At 40.7% G+C, this 20,588-nt stretch overlaps 1 protein-coding gene and 16 non-coding genes across 19 annotated transcripts in view; 16 read left to right on the plus strand and 1 right to left on the minus strand.

Moving 5' to 3' along the window:
* LOC130222051 (gastrula zinc finger protein XlCGF57.1-like) overlaps positions 1 to 20,588 on the minus strand; it is a 429,619-nt gene that overhangs the window by 168,264 nt on the left and 240,767 nt on the right. The gene's annotated exons all lie outside the window — the stretch shown is intronic.
* On the plus strand, positions 7,465 to 7,538 carry trnai-aau (transfer RNA isoleucine (anticodon AAU)). The gene has a single exon. It is a non-coding gene; the product is annotated as a tRNA-Ile (tRNA).
* On the plus strand, positions 7,627 to 7,699 carry trnaf-gaa (transfer RNA phenylalanine (anticodon GAA)). Its single transcript has one exon. It is a non-coding gene; the product is annotated as a tRNA-Phe (tRNA).
* Positions 9,248 to 9,321, plus strand: trnai-aau (transfer RNA isoleucine (anticodon AAU)). The gene has a single exon. It is a non-coding gene; the product is annotated as a tRNA-Ile (tRNA).
* Positions 9,410 to 9,482, plus strand: trnaf-gaa (transfer RNA phenylalanine (anticodon GAA)). The gene has a single exon. It is a non-coding gene; the product is annotated as a tRNA-Phe (tRNA).
* Positions 11,860 to 11,933, plus strand: trnai-aau (transfer RNA isoleucine (anticodon AAU)). Its single transcript has one exon. It is a non-coding gene; the product is annotated as a tRNA-Ile (tRNA).
* Positions 12,022 to 12,094, plus strand: trnaf-gaa (transfer RNA phenylalanine (anticodon GAA)). Its single transcript has one exon. It is a non-coding gene; the product is annotated as a tRNA-Phe (tRNA).
* trnai-aau (transfer RNA isoleucine (anticodon AAU)) lies at positions 13,648 to 13,721 on the plus strand. The gene has a single exon. It is a non-coding gene; the product is annotated as a tRNA-Ile (tRNA).
* trnaf-gaa (transfer RNA phenylalanine (anticodon GAA)) lies at positions 13,810 to 13,882 on the plus strand. Its single transcript has one exon. It is a non-coding gene; the product is annotated as a tRNA-Phe (tRNA).
* Positions 14,566 to 14,639, plus strand: trnai-aau (transfer RNA isoleucine (anticodon AAU)). Its single transcript has one exon. It is a non-coding gene; the product is annotated as a tRNA-Ile (tRNA).
* On the plus strand, positions 14,728 to 14,800 carry trnaf-gaa (transfer RNA phenylalanine (anticodon GAA)). The gene has a single exon. It is a non-coding gene; the product is annotated as a tRNA-Phe (tRNA).
* trnai-aau (transfer RNA isoleucine (anticodon AAU)) lies at positions 16,348 to 16,421 on the plus strand. The gene has a single exon. It is a non-coding gene; the product is annotated as a tRNA-Ile (tRNA).
* trnaf-gaa (transfer RNA phenylalanine (anticodon GAA)) lies at positions 16,510 to 16,582 on the plus strand. The gene has a single exon. It is a non-coding gene; the product is annotated as a tRNA-Phe (tRNA).
* On the plus strand, positions 18,535 to 18,606 carry trnaq-cug (transfer RNA glutamine (anticodon CUG)). Its single transcript has one exon. It is a non-coding gene; the product is annotated as a tRNA-Gln (tRNA).
* Positions 18,716 to 18,789, plus strand: trnai-aau (transfer RNA isoleucine (anticodon AAU)). The gene has a single exon. It is a non-coding gene; the product is annotated as a tRNA-Ile (tRNA).
* On the plus strand, positions 18,878 to 18,950 carry trnaf-gaa (transfer RNA phenylalanine (anticodon GAA)). Its single transcript has one exon. It is a non-coding gene; the product is annotated as a tRNA-Phe (tRNA).
* Positions 20,437 to 20,510, plus strand: trnai-aau (transfer RNA isoleucine (anticodon AAU)). The gene has a single exon. It is a non-coding gene; the product is annotated as a tRNA-Ile (tRNA).

Here is a 20,588-nt window from a genome sequence, read left to right on the forward strand (position 1 = left end):
CTAATCAAACACACTTGCTTGTAGCTTTCTAGTGATCTTAAAGACACTAATTAGGGTGTTCAGGTGTGTTTGATTAGTGTTGGAGCAAAACTCTGCAGGGACACCGGCCCTCGAGGATCAAGTTTGCCCATGCCTGGTCTATGATCACAACCCACAGTAGATCTGACACTGTTAAATAAAGAAGGAAAGATGACCCAAAACCCAGTGAGTTACAATGCTGCCGACCAGTGTTCGAACCTCACCTGAATAATTATAATTCTTTTATTATTGTTAAGACATGTAATACTGTTAGGGTTGTTTTACATTTGAAGTTCTAAAGCAGCTGTTTTCCTGAAAAAGATGTGATAGTGTCATAAGAAACTGAATTGATATAGTCAGTCGTGAACTGAGGTGGACCGGTCTAAGGCTTAAACTCCAGGGCTGAAAAGGAGTCCCTCTCCGGCCCTGAGTTCTCGTGCTGCAGGAACAAAATATATGCTAATAGGTATATGCTAACATGCCAATAGGACATTTAATTTGGCAGTAACCTGGGTTAATTGCTTCTGGTAAACTGATTGCCATCACAAAATCGCTTCGTTTTATGCTTGAACAACTAAATGAATGCCAAAGTCTGTTTAACTGATTGTATTTTGATTACATTACACAACATCGATGCTGTAAAGGGGACCGTATAAAATGGAAAAAAAAAAAACACAATAAAAGGTCACTGTAAGTTTATCAGTATAGGAACAACATTAGCTTGGCATATACCCTATTATGAGGTTTGCTGAAGGTGCGCAGCTGTCGTGCAGTGAGGGTTTTGCGTCTTAAATAATCTACAACAGTTTGCATTTACTGAACAGCAAGAATGATTAATAAATCCATATCAAACAGTCCCTTATAAGTCACGTCTCGCTTTCAGTTTCAGGCTCTGGCGCGTTTTGCACTCACACACAAGCACTGGCCCACCTCTTCCCGATTCAGCACACTCACACTTCTCAAACTATCCGGGAAACAAGCCTGGGCACGGTTCGGATAGCATAGTGTGAGAAGGCCCTAATATAACCCAGTGGTTTTCAACCCTGTTCCTGGGGACTTATTATCCCAGAGTTTATCTGCAACCCTTATCAAACACACCTAAAGTGGCCAATTAAGCTCCCCAAGACAGCTTGAAAATTGTAGTCAAGTGCACTTAATCCGGTTGGAAATAAACTTTACAGGATACCAGGAACAAGGTTGAAGACCTCTGATATAACCAATTGTATATTACCTTCCACATCTAGAAGCCAGTCCCTCCAGAAACAAACAATCCTGTTTTCTAGGGTCCTTTTGTTAGTGCCAACTGGTGACAGCTGCGGGATGAAGTCTTTTGCTGTTAGTGGCTTCTCTTTAAACATCAAAATTTCTCGAAAGAGACTTGGATGTTGTTCCAAATGTTGCAGAAGCTGCAAACATTCCAGGCCTTCCTTGAATCTGAAAATAATAATAATATTAATTAAAGCATGAACAAGCTATGGTGATTTTTTTAAGTGATAGACACACCTCTCTAGCAGTACTACACAAGGTAAGCATAAAAAACAAGGCCTTTTTTCTTAGTAAGGGCTTAGACTAGCCAGGATTAGGCCGAAGATCAATTAGGACATTTAAGTAATTTTTATAAACATGCTTAAAAAAAATTATTGGTGTGCATCTTGAGACAAAGCAAAGGCACTGATATTTAACAATCAATCACTGCATTTTTTTCAGTTGAAACAGCTCAGACTTACTTTTTATTAGAGGACTAGGCTTAAACCTTGTCTGTGAAACCAGGGGTAAGAGTCTTATTTTTGTTACAGACATATTTTTAAACATATCATATTTAATAATATGTCACAACTGTGTAGGGCTGAGACCAAAATATCGATTTCTTTATTCTCATAGATTCAAATGTTTATGAGCTGCTATCCACTTTTAAATCCCTAGTATCAGTCTTGACCCCTTGGCTATTGTCAGATGAATGAACAAAACCTTATAAAATACCTGTATAACATACCATTTGATAAACACTAATGATCTTTGAGGTTTGTAATTGTTGATAATCAAATTTAAGGAATAAATAAATCATTTTGGTAAAATTTTTTGTTTGTGGCATGGCTGAGCAATGTAACTCCTTAGATCAAACAAAAATATACCAAAATGCTTTTTTCTAACGCTTTAATACTACTTACAATGCGAAGTGATCATAAAAGAACATATACATATATAAACACACACACACATACATGTTAAAGATGCTGTACAGCTTACCATTTATCATGTCTCATTAATCACACAATCAGTGTTTTAACTGAAAAGATGTCTATAAATGCCTTGTTCATTTATTTCATAAAACTGCTGTCAAACAATATCACAAGATGTTACATTTATCTCAGAAAAAAAAAACAATGGACTCGATATTTCTAATTATGCATAATTTGCTGTTATTACCAATAGTATCTGGATGCAGCCTTTATGATGCAAGCTGAGACTGCATCACTCAGCGATGCAGTGTCAGACACAATGCCCTCAATGGAGTGAGTGACTTTACTGTGATGGGTAGGGTTAGGGGTGTGGTTAGGTGAGCCCATTAAAAAGCATTGGATGTAGCCCAGATTGCACTGCACCAGGTCTGCAGCCAGACGCCTCTCGTTATTACTGTATTAAGTATATCTGGCAACATGTAACCACTACACATTAAAATTAAGTGTTACTTATTTTCTACTCTTAATATTTGTATGTTTAAATACATTAATCTTTTTTTAGAAAGTCACCATTTCAAACAAATAATAATAAGGAAAGTAATCGCAGTAGAACCATAATTAATAATAATAAAATTACTGCTTATATTTGGCTTGTTTGTGTGCTGTTGCACATCTCTGTGTGTGGATTAAGCAAAGTGAACATACTTTGAGCACCTGCCTATCAGGCTCATATTACTTTCACACCCTTATGCCATTGACTTTAGATCAGGTCTTTGCTGGATACTGAAGTAGTCTATTTCAGTTGCCACAAAATAAAAACATGCCAACAATGAGCCTTGTGCTATCTTATCCAGACATTTTACATTTAGGGCCCTATCGTTACACCCGGCGCAATGTGGCGCAAGGGACAACGTAATTGTTGTTTGATAGTTTCAGCTTGGCGCAAGACTCGTTTTGAGGTTTTGCGCCATGCTGTTTAAATAGCAAATGCATTTGCGCTCATATGTGCGCCCATAGGTGTTCTAGTCTAAAACGGAAGGCATTCTGAGGTGCATTGCTGGCGCGTTGCTATTTTGAGAAACTATAATAGATTTTTCAATAGACCAGAACAAAGCCAGTCTAAAGTCGATCACAGAGTGCGTTAGTTGTGCGCCTTGCTATTTTGCTGTAAATTATGTTTTTGATGGTGAGGGTAATTATTTCTTGTGTGGTTTATTATAATATATTGAAATAAAAATAAGATGTGTTTTTAATTATCGAGTGGCCGTCTAACTAATAACGAATATGATGTGGGACTATTGAAGCGGTGGAGTGAGAGAATTGTGTCACACAAGAGGAAGGTATTGTGTCGAAACGGCTGTGTTTTTGTAACCCTGTGTATCAAACTGTACGAAGCAATTAGTTAATAAGTGCGAATCGTGATCTTTTTAAACAATGTCCCATTGACAAGATTAACACATCAAAAAAAAAATTTAAAACCGCAAGTGCAAAGGGCACACTTCATTACTCTACTTAAATACAGAACATGACTACATTTTTCTGTTCTCTAAACCTAGGACGATGACTTAGCAAGTAGGCTTACGTAAGTATATACAGCAAAATAGTGATAACAACAAAATAGTGATAATAAGAAATATACATTAAAGTTTTTTTTTTTTTGTCTGAATAAACTTACGTTAAACCTTCATTCATTTCTGCAAATAAATGTCAACAACGGTATGAGGAAGTTGCGTCCTTTTCCGGTTTGTGATCGGATTGAGATAGGCTACTTATTTAACCCTGCTGCATAAAATGTCGAAATTAACATTGGACAGGTTGCTAAATGGTAGATAATTTAACAGCAACTAAATCATTAATATAAATAATTATTTTTGTAGTGTATTGTTTATTTATTAATTGATGATTTTATTCATGTTTAACTTGTTAAAACCCTGTTAAATTCCTCGCAACAGGTTGTTTGGTCTACACTGTTAAAATCAGTGTCACTGTACAGTCTGTTTTCTAATTTCATATGTTGGACTACTTGCATGTGAAAAAATAATATGTCTAGGCCTAAATAACTTAAAAAAGGACTAGAAAAATATTTTTTTTGCCATTTTTTTAATTGCAAATAACGTCCAACAACACAGGGCACATCCAAATAATACAAATAATAATTATACTCACAACAATAATAGAAACTTAGCGACAACAAAAAATAGCAAAAATCACAAATGTGATATTGAGTTTATCCAACAATTAAATAAACATGAAGTTAATATTCTCAGACAACATATTGGCTATTTTTGTTCTATTTATCAAAAAAAAAAGTTTTTTTTTTTTTTTAGCAAACTGCAAACACAGCCACGGCGCTGTTTTGCCTCTAAGCAATATGACATTGTTTCGTGTTGAATTATCAACCGTTTAAATGAGCAATGATTCAATTAATAGTGACATTCTGCCACCTACTGGCGATTTTACTTTAACATTTAAAGCACATTTTCACACACACACACACAAAAATAAATAATAAAAAAAATAAAATAAAAATAATAATAATAATAATAATAAATAAATAAATATATATATATATATATATATATATATATATATATATATATATATATATATATATATATATTTCAAATAACAGTAGGCTAACGTTTTAGGATTATACACTGTTTTGGTTATTTATTTTTTATTAAATGGTCGGGGTTTGGTTAATAGAAAATATTATTACAATTTAAAATAATTATTTTCTAGTTTAATATACTTTGTTTATTTATGTAATGCAAATTTTAATTTTTAACATTTTTATGTCGCCTGATAATTCAATGGATTAACGTTGTGCTATTAAATACGTTTTTCAATGATATTTTTACAGGATTGATTGATTGATTTGAATTCTGGCAAATTATTATCAAAAAAATAAATACTATCAACATAACATTATTGCTGAATAAAAATATTAATTTTCTTTCTAAAAAGAAAGAAAAAAAAGAATAAAATAAGACATTTTTTTTTTCTTCAAAGAATCCTATTACGTTTTAAACGTAAAATGAAGACAGGTGCTTTCAAAATAACACAATAATGGTTAACGTAATTTTCTATTTTTCTAATATTTTTACAGCAAAAGTATCAGATCTAACAGGCGATTGCGATCGATGAGTTGGTCATCACTGATATGCTGTAGGCTACATTAAACATGTAAAAAAATAAGACTCAAATGTAAAACGAATTTAAAAAGGATTTTATAAAACTAAATGACATGATTATACTGATAAACAACCTAAACTTTACTTCCGGAGACATTTGTTATTTATCTTATACATTTTTTATACAATTTTATGCTATCTTGAAAACAAATATCATTATATATTAATATATTTATGTTTAATTTGCAGAACATTATTGTATATTGTATAAGTTAGCCGCAGAGATGTATAAAGTACTAGAGACCCAGACTTAAGTAAAAGTACAAGTACTCTATCAAAAAGTGACTTGAGTAGAAGTAAAAGTGCTCTTTAAGCACCATACTTAAGTGGAAGTACTAAAGTATTCAACATTTTTTGTACTTAAGTATTGCAAGTAGTTTATTTCAAAATTTACTACTCAAGTACTGAAAGTACAAGTACAAGTATTGTGTAATGTAGTTATTAAAGAATGCAGTCAAAAGACATCATATTGTTTTGTTTATTTTAAATCTCTTTTTTGGGGGCACGTCATTAAGCAGAACGAAAAGAAACATGACTTACAATACTGTTTTTCTCTCACGCTTAAACCACAGATCTGACAGATTTTAACAGCTTTAACACACACCTTTCAAAGTTGTGTGTCACAAAAACAGTCCATAATCCACTCAAAACGCTATTGAAACCCATTTTCGGAGCACAAATTACTGGTTGTAAACGCTGTAAACGAACGGTCTAATTCACTTGATTTTGATTTTATTGTAAAAAAAAGAAAACGTGTATATTACTGTGTTAAATGAAAATCTGAAATATTTGATGGCTCATGGCTATGATTTAGTATTCAAAAATGTTTCATTTTGATTATGTTTTAATTAAATTGGTCTTAAACTTCATATTTTTTATAGTATATTTATTCATTCTGGTACTTTTACCATAAACCAACATCTCAACCATTTGGTAGAGGCTGATATTTTAGAAATGATGGGATGTGTTGGGGGAAAATGTATTGATTGTGTTAACTAGCGACATTAGGAGTTAAGAAATGCAATAAATAAAAAAATTCTATTGGTTTTTTTCTTGGTGTGACAGTTAAATGGTTACTTGTAATACAATTGTGTCCTTTAATACAGCAGTAAGATATATGAACTGTACCCTTAATTTGACCCGCTCAAAGAAAACACTCTTTCTGAATGTATCAAACAAAACTCATGCACAGAAGACAGCATGAGCATTTATAGCAAATAAACGAATGTAAATATTCTCCTGCCTGCTTTTTAAACGCTGACAGGCGAGGTCTTACACCCCTTTGATTGGTTATTGTCTTCACCTTCTCAACAGAAAAGGCTGCTATCGGCTTTAGAAATGAAAGCGTTGTTCACTGATGGCGGGAAGAACAGCCGCGGTTACAGTCTATGTATGTATAATACGCGGTTATCACAGGTAATCTATAATAGACACAGTGGAGAAAACTTGCACCTCAGATACGCCCAGGTCTGGATCCACAAGTATCGCTTTAATAGCCAAGAGGAGATGAACAGTTGAGTCTCACAACATTTCTCTGTAGTAGTGAAATAGCGGCTCGTGTGCTGTGCTGCCTTCACTCGCCCTCGCGCCTCCGTCCTTCGCCATAGTATTGCGACACCGCACATAGGAGATAAATGACGTCAGTACGTAATAACCCGTTATGATCTATTACTGAACCGATATCGACCATTTTGACACCTCTAGTAACGAGTAACGATGCAGCTCATAAAAAATCTATCGGAGTAAAAGTATTAAACTCATCGAAAATATGTACTTAAGTAAAAGTGGAAGTAGGAGAAAAAAACAATACTCCAGTAAAGTACAGATACTGCCTTTTAGTACTTAAGTACAGTAGTGAAGTAGTTCTACTTCGTTACTATACATCTCTGCACCTTAGCAACTGCATAGCAACCACCTAGCAACACCTTAGCAACCACCTAGCAACACCTTAGCAACCGCCTAGCAACCACCTAGCAACACCTTAGCAACCACCTAGAAACACCTTAGCAACCGCCTAGCAACCACTTAGAATGACACTAACTCTGGGTTTTCCAGCACACTGGTAAGAAAACGGCTGGTTAGCTCAGTTGGTTAGAGCGTGGTGCTAATAACGCTAAGGTCGCGGGTTCGATACCCGTACTGGCCAAATTTTTACTCTCTTATGCCTCAGATGCACTTAAGGGCTCAGCTTGGTCTCACAGACATCCCTGCTGCAGGAAAGCTGTGTCATGGCAGCCGAAATAGCTCAGTTGGGAGAGCGTTAGACTGAAGATCTAAAGGTCCCTGGTTCGATCCCGGGTTTCGGCAAAGCAATGTTGTTGTTCTGTTTTGGGCACAGGGTCAGTTGAATGAAAGTCACCCAAAAAGCCTAGCCGCTTCACCCTTAAGTCCACCTGCTTCCATTTGACCAAAACGCTATCTTTCTCCCAGGTGGTCACATCGCTTCTGGTGATGATTCCTATGGGCTAATCGACAGCACTCTGCTATATATTTAGTGCTTTGATTTCCCACTGCGGACGCGCCATTGAATAAAAGAAAACTGTGACTTGATAGGGCTTCTGAAGGATTGCAATGATTAGTACTACACAGAACCGGCAAAGCTGACGTAAGGAAATTCGCTCTAAACCCTCCAGGAGCAACCAGCTTTGCAATAAAAGCCACTGTGAAAGGCATGAAAACACAAGTGGAGAATGCGGGCATCGATCCAGCTACCTCTCTCATGCATGCTAAGCGACCGTTCTACCATTTAAGCTAATTCCCCTTTTCAAAGTCAAAATTGAACATTTTAGACGTGGTCGAAAAAGAAAAAATAATATCACATCTGTTCTGTGGTGGCTTCTATGCCCTGCCTGCCATTTAGTCGTCAAATTGCCTAGAATGGCGTGCTTTTCTTTTGAAGGCCCTACCTAGTAATGCTCCAGTAAATGTGTGAGGAGCCCTGCATGCCGAATGACGAGTTACTCAGAAATCAATGCACATTGGCCTTGCCTTGGATGGACCTTCCGCTACTTTCCTGCAAGGCCATTTTTTTAATTCATCATCTTCATCTCGGGCAGCAGCTCTACACCATCTTGAGGTTCCATAATGTAATGGATAGCACTCTGCATCCAGCGATCTAAATTCAAATCTAGATGGGACCTGTTTTTTTTTTGCCAGCACCGCACAAAAAAGCTAAAATAGCATTCTATTCCCTTGAAGGCCAGAGAATAACAGTTACTATGGGTTTTCTAGGACCCTCAAGTCCAGCTGCTTCACCCTCAAGTCCACCTGCTTCCATTTGACCAAAACGCTATCTCCCAGGTGGTCACATCGCTTCTGGTGATGATTCCTATGGGCTAATCGACAGCACTCTGCTATATATTTAGTGCTTTGATTTCCCACTGCGGACGCGCCATTGAATAAAAGAAAACTGTGACTTGATAGGGCTTCTGAAGGATTGCAATGATTAGTACTACACAGAACCGGCAAAGCTGACGTAAGGAAATTCGCTCTAAACCCTCCAGGTGCAACCAGCTTTGCAATAAAAGCCACTGTGAAAGGCATGAAAACACAAGTGGAGAATGCGGGCGTCGATCCCGCTACCTCTCACATGCTAAGCAAGCGCTCTACCATTTGAGCTAATTCCCCTTTTCACAAGCCAAATTAAACATTTTAGACGTGGTAAAAAAGAAAAATAAGATCACATCTGTTCTGTGGTGGCTTCTTTGCCCTGCCTGCCATTTAGTCGTCAAATTGCCTAGAATAGCGTGCTTTTCTTTTGAAGGCCCTACCTAGTCCTGCTCCAGTACATCCTGTTCCCTTGAAGGCCAAAGAATGACACTAACTCAGGGTTTTCCAGCACAATGGTAAGAAAACGGCCGGTTAGCTCAGTTGGTTAGAGCGTGGTGCTAATAACGCCAAGGTCGCGGGTTCGATACCAGTACTGGCCAAATTTTTACTCTCTTATGCCTCAGATGCACTTAAGGGCTCAGCTTGGTCTCACAGACATCCCTGCTGCAGGAAAGCTGTGTCATGGCAGCCGAAATATCTCAGTTGGGAGAGCGTTAGACTGAAGATCTAAAGGTCCCTGGTTCAATCCCGGGTTTCGGCAATGTTGTTGTTCTGTTTTGGGCACAGGGTCAGTTGAATGAAAGTCACCCAAAAAGCCTAGCCGCTTCACCCTTAAGTCCACCTGCTTCCATTTGACCAAAACGCTATCTTTCTCCCAGGTGGTCACATCGCTTCTGGTGATGATTCCTATGGCCTAATGGACAGCACTCTGCTATATATTTAGTGCTTTGATTTCCCACTGCGGACGCGCCATCGAATAAAAGAAAACTGTGACTTGATAGGGCTTCTGAAGGATTGCAATGATTAGTACTATACAGAACCGGCAAAGCTGACGTAAGGAAATTCGCTCTAAACCCTCCAGGTGCAACCAGCTTTGCAATAAAAGCCAGTGTGAAAGGCATGAAAACAGAAGTGGATAATGCGGGCATCGATCCAGCTACCTCTCTCATGCATGCTAAGCGACCGTTCTACCATTTAAGCTAATTCCCCTTTTCACAGTCAAAATTGAACATTTTAGACGTGGTCGAAAAAGAAAAAAATAATATCACATCTGTTCTGTGGTGGCTTCTTTGCCCTGCCTGCCATTTAGTCGTCAAATTGCCTAGAATGGCGTGCTTTTCTTTTGAAGGCCCTACCTAGTCCTGCTCCAGTACATCCTGTTCCCTTGAAGTACTAAAGTATTCAACATTTTTTGTACTTAAGTATTGCAAGTAGTTTATTTCAAAATTTACTACTCAAGTACTGAAAGTAAAAGTACAAGTATTGTGTAATGTAGTTATTAAAGAATGCAGTCAAAAGACATCATATTGTTTTGTTTATTTTAAATCTCTTTTTGGGGGGCACGTCATTAAGCAGAACGAAAAGAAACATGACTTACGATACTGTTTTTCTCTCACGCTTGAACCACAGATCTGACAGATTATAACAGCTTTAACACACACCTTTCAAATTTGTGTGTCACAAAAACAGTCCATAATCCACTCAAAACGCTATTGAAACCCATTTTCGGAGCACAATTTACTGGTTGTAAACGCTGTAAACGAACGTTCTAATTCACTTGATTTTGATTTTATTGTAAAAAAAAGAAAACGTGTATATTACTGTGTTAAATGAAAATCTGAAATATTTGATGGCTCATGGCTATGATTTAGTATTCAAAAATGTTTCATTTTGATTATGTTTTAATTAAATTGGTCTTAAACTTCATATTTTTCATATTTTTATAGTATATTTATTCATTCTGGTACTTTTACCATAAACCAACATCTCAACCATTTGGTAGAGGCTGATATTTTAGAAATGATGGGATGTGTTGGGGGAAAATGTATTGATTGTGTTAACTAGCGACATTAGGAGTTAAGAAATGCAATAAATAAAAAAATTCTATTGGTTTTTTTCTTGGTGTGACAGTTAAATGGTTACTTGTAATACAATTGTGTCCTTTAATACAGCAGTAAGATATATGAACTGTACCCTTAATTTGACCCGCTCAAAGAAAACACTCTTTCTGAATGTATCAAACAAAACTCATGCACAGAAGACAGCATGAGCATTTATAGCAAATAAACGAATGTAAATATTCTCCTGCCTGCTTTTTAAACGCTGACAGGCGAGGTCTTACACCCCTTTGATTGGTTATTGTCTTCACCTTCTCAACAGAAAAGGCTGCTATCGGCTTTAGAAATGAAAGCGTTGTTCACTGATGGCGGGAAGAACAGCCGCGGTTACAGTCTATGTATGTATAATACGCGGTTATCACAGGTAATCTATAATAGACACAGTGGAGAAAACTTGCACCTCAGATACGCCCAGGTCTGGATCCACAAGTATCGCTTTAACAGCCAAGAGGAGATGAACAGTTGAGTCTCACAACATTTCTCTGTAGTAGTGAAATAGCGGCTCGTGTGCTGTGCTGCCTTCACTCGCCCTCGCGCCTCCGTCCTTCGCCATAGTATTGCGACACCGCACATAGGAGATAAATGACGTCAGTACGTAATAACCCGTTATGATCTATTACTGAACCGATATCGACCATTTTGACACCTCTAGTAACGAGTAACGATGCAGCTCATAAAAAATCTATCGGAGTAAAAGTATTAAACTCATCGAAAATATGTACTTAAGTAAAAGTGGAAGTAGGAGAAAAAAACAATACTCCAGTAAAGTACAGATACTGCCTTTTAGTACTTAAGTACAGTAGTGAAGTAGTTCTACTTCGTTACTATACATCTCTGCACCTTAGCAACTGCATAGCAACCACCTAGCAACACCTTAGCAACCACCTAGCAACACCTTAGCAACCGCCTAGCAACCACCTAGCAACACCTTAGCAACCACCTAGAAACACCTTAGCAACCGCCTAGCAACCACTTAGAATGACACTAACTCTGGGTTTTCCAGCACACTGGTAAGAAAACGGCTGGTTAGCTCAGTTGGTTAGAGCGTGGTGCTAATAACGCTAAGGTCGCGGGTTCGATACCCGTACTGGCCAAATTTTTACTCTCTTATGCCTCAGATGCACTTAAGGGCTCAGCTTGGTCTCACAGACATCCCTGCTGCAGGAAAGCTGTGTCATGGCAGCCGAAATAGCTCAGTTGGGAGAGCGTTAGACTGAAGATCTAAAGGTCCCTGGTTCGATCCCGGGTTTCGGCAAAGCAATGTTGTTGTTCTGTTTTGGGCACAGGGTCAGTTGAATGAAAGTCACCCAAAAAGCCTAGCCGCTTCACCCTTAAGTCCACCTGCTTCCATTTGACCAAAACGCTATCTTTCTCCCAGGTGGTCACATCGCTTCTGGTGATGATTCCTATGGGCTAATCGACAGCACTCTGCTATATATTTAGTGCTTTGATTTCCCACTGCGGACGCGCCATTGAATAAAAGAAAACTGTGACTTGATAGGGCTTCTGAAGGATTGCAATGATTAGTACTACACAGAACCGGCAAAGCTGACGTAAGGAAATTCGCTCTAAACCCTCCAGGAGCAACCAGCTTTGCAATAAAAGCCACTGTGAAAGGCATGAAAACACAAGTGGAGAATGCGGGCATCGATCCAGCTACCTCTCTCATGCATGCTAAGCGACCGTTCTACCATTTAAGCTAATTCCCCTTTTCAAAGTCAAAATTGAACATTTTAGACGTGGTCGAAAAAAAAAAAATAATATCACATCTGTTCTGTGGTGGCTTCTTTGCCCTGCCTGCCATTTAGTCGTCAAATTGCCTAGAATGGCGTGCTTTTCTTTTGAAGGCCCTACCTAGTAATGCTCCAGTAAATGTGTGAGGAGCCCTGCATGCCGAATGATGAGTTACTCAGAAATCAATGCACATTGGCCTTGCCTTGGATGGACCTTCCGCTACTTTCCTGCAAGGCCATTTTTTTAATTCATCATCTTCATCTCGGGCAGCAGCTCTACACCATCTTGAGGTTCCATAATGTAATGGATAGCACTCTGCATCCAGCGATCTAAATTCAAATCTAGATGGGACCTGTTTTTTTTTTGCCAGCACCGCACAAAAAAGCTAAAATAGCATTCTATTCCCTTGAAGGCCAGAGAATAACAGTTACTATGGGTTTTCTAGGACCCTCAAGTCCAGCTGCTTCACCCTCAAGTCCACCTGCTTCCATTTGACCAAAACGCTATCTTTCTCCCAGGTGGTCACATCGCTTCTGGTGATGATTCCTATGGGCTAATCGACAGCACTCTGCTATATATTTAGTGCTTTGATTTCCCACTGCGGACGCGCCATTGAATAAAAGAAAACTGTGACTTGATAGGGCTTCTGAAGGATTGCAATGATTAGTACTACACAGAACCGGCAAAGCTGACGTAAGGAAATTCGCTCTAAACCCTCCAGGTGCAACCAGCTTTGCAATAAAAGCCAGTGTGAAAGGCATGAAAACACAAGTGGAGAATGCGGGCATCGATCCCGCTACCTCTCACATGCTAAGCAAGCGCTCTACCATTTGAGCTAATTCCCCTTTTCACAAGCCAAATTAAACATTTTAGACGTGGTAAAAAAGAAAAAATAAGATCACATCTGTTCTGTGGTGGCTTCTTTGCCCTGCCTGCCATTTAGTCGTCAAATTGCCTAGAATAGCGTGCTTTTCTTTTGAAGGCCCTACCTAGTCCTGCTCCAGTACATCCTGTTCCCTTGAAGCCCAAAGAATGACACTAACTCTGGGTTTTCCAGCACACTGGTAAGAAAACGGCCGGTTAGCTCAGTTGGTTAGAGCGTGGTGCTAATAACTCCAAGGTCGCGGGTTCGATACCTGTACTGGCCAAATTTTTACTCTCTTATGCCTCAGATGCACTTAAGGGCTCAGCTTGGTCTCACAGACATCCCTGCTGCAGGAAAGCTGTGTCATGGCAGCCGAAATAGCTCAGTTGGGAGAGCGTTAGACTGAAGATCTAAAGGTCCCTGGTTCAATCCCGGGTTTCGGCAAAGCAATGTTGTTGTTCTGTTTTGGGCACAGGGTCAGTTGAATGAAAGTCACCCAAAAAGCCTAGCCGCTTCACCCTTAAGTCCACCTGCTTCCATTTGACCAAAACGCTATCTTTCTCCCAGGTGGTCACATCGCTTCTGGTGATGATTCCTATGGCCTAATCGACAGCACTCTGCTATATATTTAGTGCTTTGATTTCCCACTGCGGACGCGCCATCCAATAAAAGAAAACTGTGACTTGATAGGGCTTCTGAAGGATTGCAATGATTAGTACTATACAGAACCGGCAAAGCTGACGTAAGGAAATTCGCTCTAAACCCTCCAGGTGCAACCAGCTTTGCAATAAAAGCCAGTGTGAAAGGCATGAAAACAGAAGTGGATAATGCGGGCATCGATCCAGCTACCTCTCTCATGCATGCTAAGCGACCGTTCTACCATTTAAGCTAATTCCCCTTTTCAAAGTCAAAATTGAACATTTTAGACGTGGTCGAAAAAAAAAAATAATATCACATCTGTTCTGTGGTGGCTTCTTTGCCCTGCCTGCCATTTAGTCGTCAAATTGCCTAGAATGGCGTGCTTTTCTTTTGAAGGCCCTACCTAGTCCTGCTCCAGTACATCCTGTTCCCTTGAAGGCCAAAGAATGACACTAACTCAGGGTTTTCCAGCACAATGGTAAGAAAACGGCCGGTTAGCTCAGTTGGTTAGAGCGTGGTGGTAATAACGCCAAGGTCGCGGGTTCGATACCCGTACTGGCCAAATTTTTACTCTCTTATGCCTCAGATGCACTTAAGGGCTCAGCTTGGTCTCACAGACATCCCTGCTGCAGGAAAGCTGTGTCATGGCAGCCGAAATATCTCAGTTGGGAGAGCGTTAGACTGAAGATCTAAAGGTCCCTGGTTCAATCCCGGGTTTCGGCAATGTTGTTGTTCTGTTTTGGGCACAGGGTCAGTTGAATGAAAGTCACCCAAAAAGCCTAGCCGCTTCACCCTTAAGTCCACCTGCTTCCATTTGACCAAAACGCTATCTTTCTCCCAGGTGGTCACATCGCTTCTGGTGATGATTCCTATGGCCTAATGGACAGCACTCTGCTATATATTTAGTGCTTTGATTTCCCACTGCGGACGCGCCATCGAATAAAAGAAAACTGTGACTTGATAGGGCTTCTGAAGGATTGCAATGATTAGTACTATACAGAACCGGCAAAGCTGACGTAAGGAAATTCGCTCTAAACCCTCCAGGTGCAACCAGCTTTGCAATAAAAGCCAGTGTGAAAGGCATGAAAACAGAAGTGGATAATGCGGGCATCGATCCAGCTACCTCTCTCATGCATGCTAAGCGACCGTTCTACCATTTAAGCTAATTCCCCTTTTCACAGTCAAAATTGAACATTTTAGACGTGGTCGAAAAAGAAAAAATAATATCACATCTGTTCTGTGGTGGCTTCTTTGCCCTGCCTGCCATTTAGTCGTCAAATTGCCTAGAATGGCGTGCTTTTCTTTTGAAGGCCCTACCTAGTAATGCTCCAGTAAATGTGTGAGGAGCCCTGCATGCCGAATGACGAGTTACTCAGAAATCAATGCACATTGACCTTGCCTTGGATGGACCTTCCGCTACTTTCCTGCAAGGCCAGTTTTTTAATTCATCATCTTCATCTCGGGCAGCAGCTCTACACCATCTTGAGGTTCCATAATGTAATGGATAGCACTCTGCATCCAGCGATCTAAATTCAAATCTAGATGGGACCTGTTTTTTTTTTGCCAGCACCGAACAAAAAAGCTAAAATAGCATTCTATTCCCTTGAAGGCCAGAGAATAACAGTTACTATGGGTTTTCTAGGACCCTCAAGTCCAGCTGCTTCACCCTCAAGTCCACCTGCTTCCATTTGACCAAAACGCTATCTTTCTCCCAGGTGGTCACATCGCTTCTGGTGATGATTCCTATGGGCTAATCGACAGCACTCTGCTATGTAGCTAGTGCTTTGATTTCCCACTCCGAACGCGCCATTGAATAAAAGAAAACTGTGACTTGATAGGGCTTCTGAAGGATTGCAATGATTAGTACTACACAGAACCGGCAAAGCTGACGTAAGGAAATTCGCTCTAAACCCTCCAGGTGCAACCAGCTTTGCAATAAAAGCCACTGTGAAAGGCATGAAAACACAAGTGGAGAATGCGGGCATCGATCCCGCTACCTCTCACATGCTAAGCGAGCGCTCTACCGTTTGAGCTAATTCCCCTTTTCACAAGCCAAATTAAACATTTTAGACGTGGTAAAAAAGAAAAAATAAGATCACATCTGTTCTGTGGTGGCTTCTTTGCCCTGCCTGCATTTAGTCGTCAAATTGCCTAGAATAGCGTGCTTTTCTTTTGAAGGCCCTACCTAGTCCTGCTCCAGTACATCCTGTTCCCTTGAAGCCCAAAGAATGACACTAACTCTGGGTTTTCCAGCACACTGGTAAGAAAACGGCCGGTTAGCTCAGTTGGTTAGAGCGTGGTGCTAATAACGCCAAGGTCGCGGGTTCGATACCTGTACTGGCCAAATTTTTACTCTCTTATGCCTCAGATGCACTTAAGGGCTCAGCTTGGTCTCACAGACATCCCTGCTGCAGGAAAGCTGTGTCATGGCAGCCGAAATAGCTCAGTTGGGAGAGCGTTAGACTGAAGATCTAAAGGTCCCTGGTTCAATCCCGGGTTTCGGCAAAGCAATGTTGTTGTTCTGTTTTGGGCACAGGGTCAGTTGAATGAAAGTCACCCAAAAAGCCTAGCCGCTTCACCCTTAAGTCCACCTGCTTCCATTTGACCAAAACGCTATCTTTCTCCCAGGTGGTCACATCGCTTCTGGTGATGATTCCTATGGCCTAATCGACAGCACTCTGCTATATATTTAGTGCTTTGATTTCCCACTGCGGACGCGCCATCGAATAAAAGAAAACTGTGACTTGATAGGGCTTCTGAAGGATTGCAATGGTTAGTACTATACAGAACCGGCAAAGCTGACGTAATTACCCAAAGCTGGATAATGCGGGCATCGATCCAGCTACCTCTCTCATGCATGCTAAGCGACCGTTCTACCATTTAAGCTAATTCCCCTTTTCACAGTCAAAATTGAACATTTTAGACGTGGCCTGCCATTTAGTCGTCAAATTGCCTAGAATGGCGTGCTTTTCTTTTGAAGGCCCTACCTAGTAATGCTCCAGTAAATGTGTGAGGAGCCCTGCATGCCGAATGACGAGTTACTCAGAAATCAATGCACATTGACCTTGCCTTGGATGGACCTTCCGCTACTTTCCTGCAAGGCCAGTTTTTTAATTCATCATCTTCATCTCGGGCAGCAGCTCTACACCATCTTGAGGTTCCATGATGTAATTTATAGCACTCTGCATCCAGCGATCTAAATTCAAATCTAGATGGGACCTGTTTTTTTTTTGCCAGCACCGCACAAAAAAGCTAAAATAGAATTTTATTCCCTTGAAGGCCAGAGAATAACAGTTACTATGGGTTTTCTAGGACCCTCAAGTCCAGCTGCTTCACCCTCAAGTCCACCTGCTTCCATTTGACCAAAACGCTATCTTTCTCCCAGGTGGTCACATCGCTTCTGGTGATGATTCCTATGGGCTAATCGACAGCACTCTGCTATGTATTTAGTGCTTTGATTTCCCACTGCGGACGCGCCATTGAATAAAAGAAAACTGTGACTTGATAGGGCTTCTGAAGGATTGCAATGATTAGTACTACACAGAACCGGCAAAGCTGACGTAAGGAAATTCGCTCTAAACCCTCCAGATGCAACCAGCTTTGCAATAAAAGCCACTGTGAAAGGCATGAAAACACAAGTAGAGAATGCGGGCATCGATCCCACTACCTCTCTCTGGACTCTGAATCCAGTGATCCGAGTTCAAATCTCGGTGGGACCTGTTTTTATTTTGCCAGCAGCGCACAAAAAAAGTTAAAATAGCATCCTGTTCCCTTGAAGGCCAAAGAATGACACTAACTCTGGGTTTTCCAGCACACTGGTAAGAAAACGGCCGGTTAGCTCAGTTGGTTAGAGCGTGGTGCTAATAACGCTATGTATTTAGTGCTTTGATTTCCCACTGCGGACGCGCCATTGAATAAAAGAAAACTGTGACTTGATAGGGCTTCTGAAGGATTGCAATGATTAGTACTACACAGAACCGGCAAAGCTGACGTAAGGAAATTCGCTCTAAACCCTCCAGGTGCAACCAGCTTTGCAATAAAAGCCACTGTGAAAGGCATGAAAACACAAGTGGAGAATGCGGGCATCGATCCCGCTACCTCTCACATGCTAAGCGAGCGCTCTACCATTTGAGCTAACTCCCCTTTTCACAAGCCAAATTGAACATTTTAGACGTGGTCAAAAAAGAAAAAATAAGATCACATCTGTTCTGTGGTGGCTTCTTTGCCCTGCCTGCCATTTAGTCGTCAAATTGCCTAGAATAGCGTGCTTTTCTTTTGAAGGCCCTACCTAGTCCTGCTCCAGTAAATGTGTGAGGAGCCCTGCATGCCGAATGACGAGTTACTCAGAAATCAATGCACATTGGCCTTGCCTTGGATGGACCTTCTGCTACTTTCCTGCAAGGCCATTTTTTTAATTCATCATCTTCATGTCGGGCAGCAGCTCTACATCATCTTAAGGTTCCATGGTGTAATGGTTAGCACTCTGGACTCTGAATCCAGTGATCCGAGTTCAAATCTCGGTGGGACCTGTTTTTATTTTGCCAGCAGCGCACAAAAAAAGTTAAAATAGCATCTTGTTCCCTTAAAGGCCAAAGAATGACACTAACTCTGGGTTTTCCAGCACACTGGTAATAACACGGCCGGCTAGCTCAGTTGGTTAGAGCGTGGTGCTAATAACGCCAAGGTCGCGGGTTCGATACCCGTACTAGCCAAATTTTCACTCTCTTATGCCTCAGATGCACTTAAGGGCTCAGCTTGGTCTCACAGACATCACTGTTGCAGGAAAGCTGTGTCATGGCAGCCGAAATAGCTCAGTTGGGAGAGCGTTAGACTGAAGATCTAAAGGTCCCTGGTTCGATCCCGGGTTTCGGCAAAGCAATGTTGTTGTTCTGTTTTGGGCACAGGGTCAGTTGAATGAAAGTCACCCAAAAAGCCTAGCCGCTTCACCCTTAAGTCCACCTGCTTCTATTTGACCAAAACGCTATCTTTCTCCCAGGTGGTCACATCGCTTCTGGTGATGATTCCTATGGCCTAATTGACAGCACTCTGCTATATATTTAGTGCTTTGATTTCCCACTGCGGACGCGCCATTGAATAAAAGAAAACTGTGACTTGATAGGGCTTCTGAAGGATTGCAATGATTAGTACTATACAGAACCAGCAAAGCTGATGTAAGGAAATTCGCTCTAAATGCTCCAGGTGCAACCAGCTTTGCAATAAAAGCCAGTGTGAAAGGCATGAAAACAGAAGTGGATAATGCGGGCATCGATCCAGCTACCTCTCTCATGCATGCTAAGCGACCGTTCTACCATTTAAGCTAATTCCCCTTTTCACAGTCAAAATTGAACATTTTAGACGTGGTCGAAAAAGAAAAAATAAGATCACATCTGTTCTGTGGTGGCTTCTTTGCCCTGCCTGCCATTTAGTCGTCAAATTGCCTAGAATGGCGTGCTTTTCTTTTGAAGGCCCTACCTAGTAATGCTCCAGTAAATGTGTGAGGAGCCCTGCATGCCGAATGATGAGTTACTCAGAAATCAATGCACATTGGCCTTGCCTTGGATGGACCTTCCGCTACTTTCCTGCAAGGCCAGTTTTTTAATTCATCATCTTCATCTCGGGCAGCAGCTCTACACCATCTTGATGTTCCATAATGTAATGGATAGCACTCTGCATCCAGCGATCTAAATTCAAATCTAGATGGGACCTGTTTTTTTTTGCCAGCACCGCACAAAAAAGCTAAAATAGCATTCTATTCCCTTGAAGGCCAGAGAATAACAGTTACTATGGGTTTTCTAGGACCCTCAAGTCCAGCTGCTTCACCCTCAAGTCCACCTGCTTCCATTTGACCAAAACGCTATCTTTCTCCCAGGTGGTCACATCGCTTCTGGTGATGATTCCTATGGGCTAATCGACAGCACTCTGCTATATATTTAGTGCTTTGATTTCCCACTGCGGATGCGCCATTGAATAAAAGAAAACTGTGACTTGATAGGGCTTCTGAAGGATTGCAATGATTAGTACTACACAGAACCGGCAAAGCTGACGTAAGGAAATTCGCTCTAAACCCTCCAGGTGCAACCAGCTTTGCAATAAAAGCCACTGTGAAAGGCATGAAAACACAAGTGGAGAATGCGGGCATCGATCCCGCTATTTCTCACATGCTAAGTGACTGGTCTACCATTTAATGGTGTAATGGTTAGCACTCTGGACTCTGAATCCAGTGATCCGAGTTCAAATCTTGGTGGGACCTGTTTTTATTTTGCCAGCACCGCACAAAAAAAGTTAAAACAGCATCCTGTTCCCTTGAGGGCCAAAGAATGACAGTAACTCTGGGTTTTCCAGCACACTGGTAAGAAAACGGCCGGTTAGCTCAGTTGGTTAGAGCGTGGTGCTAATAACGCCAAGGTCGCGAGTTCGATACCCGTACTGGCCAAATATTTACTCTCTTATGCCTCAGATTCACTTAAGGGCTCAGCTTGGTCTCACAGACATCCCTGCTGCAGGAAAGCTG

Source organism: Danio aesculapii, chromosome 4 (assembly GCF_903798145.1).
Source record: "Danio aesculapii chromosome 4, fDanAes4.1, whole genome shotgun sequence".
NCBI lineage: Eukaryota > Metazoa > Chordata > Actinopteri > Cypriniformes > Danionidae > Danio > Danio aesculapii.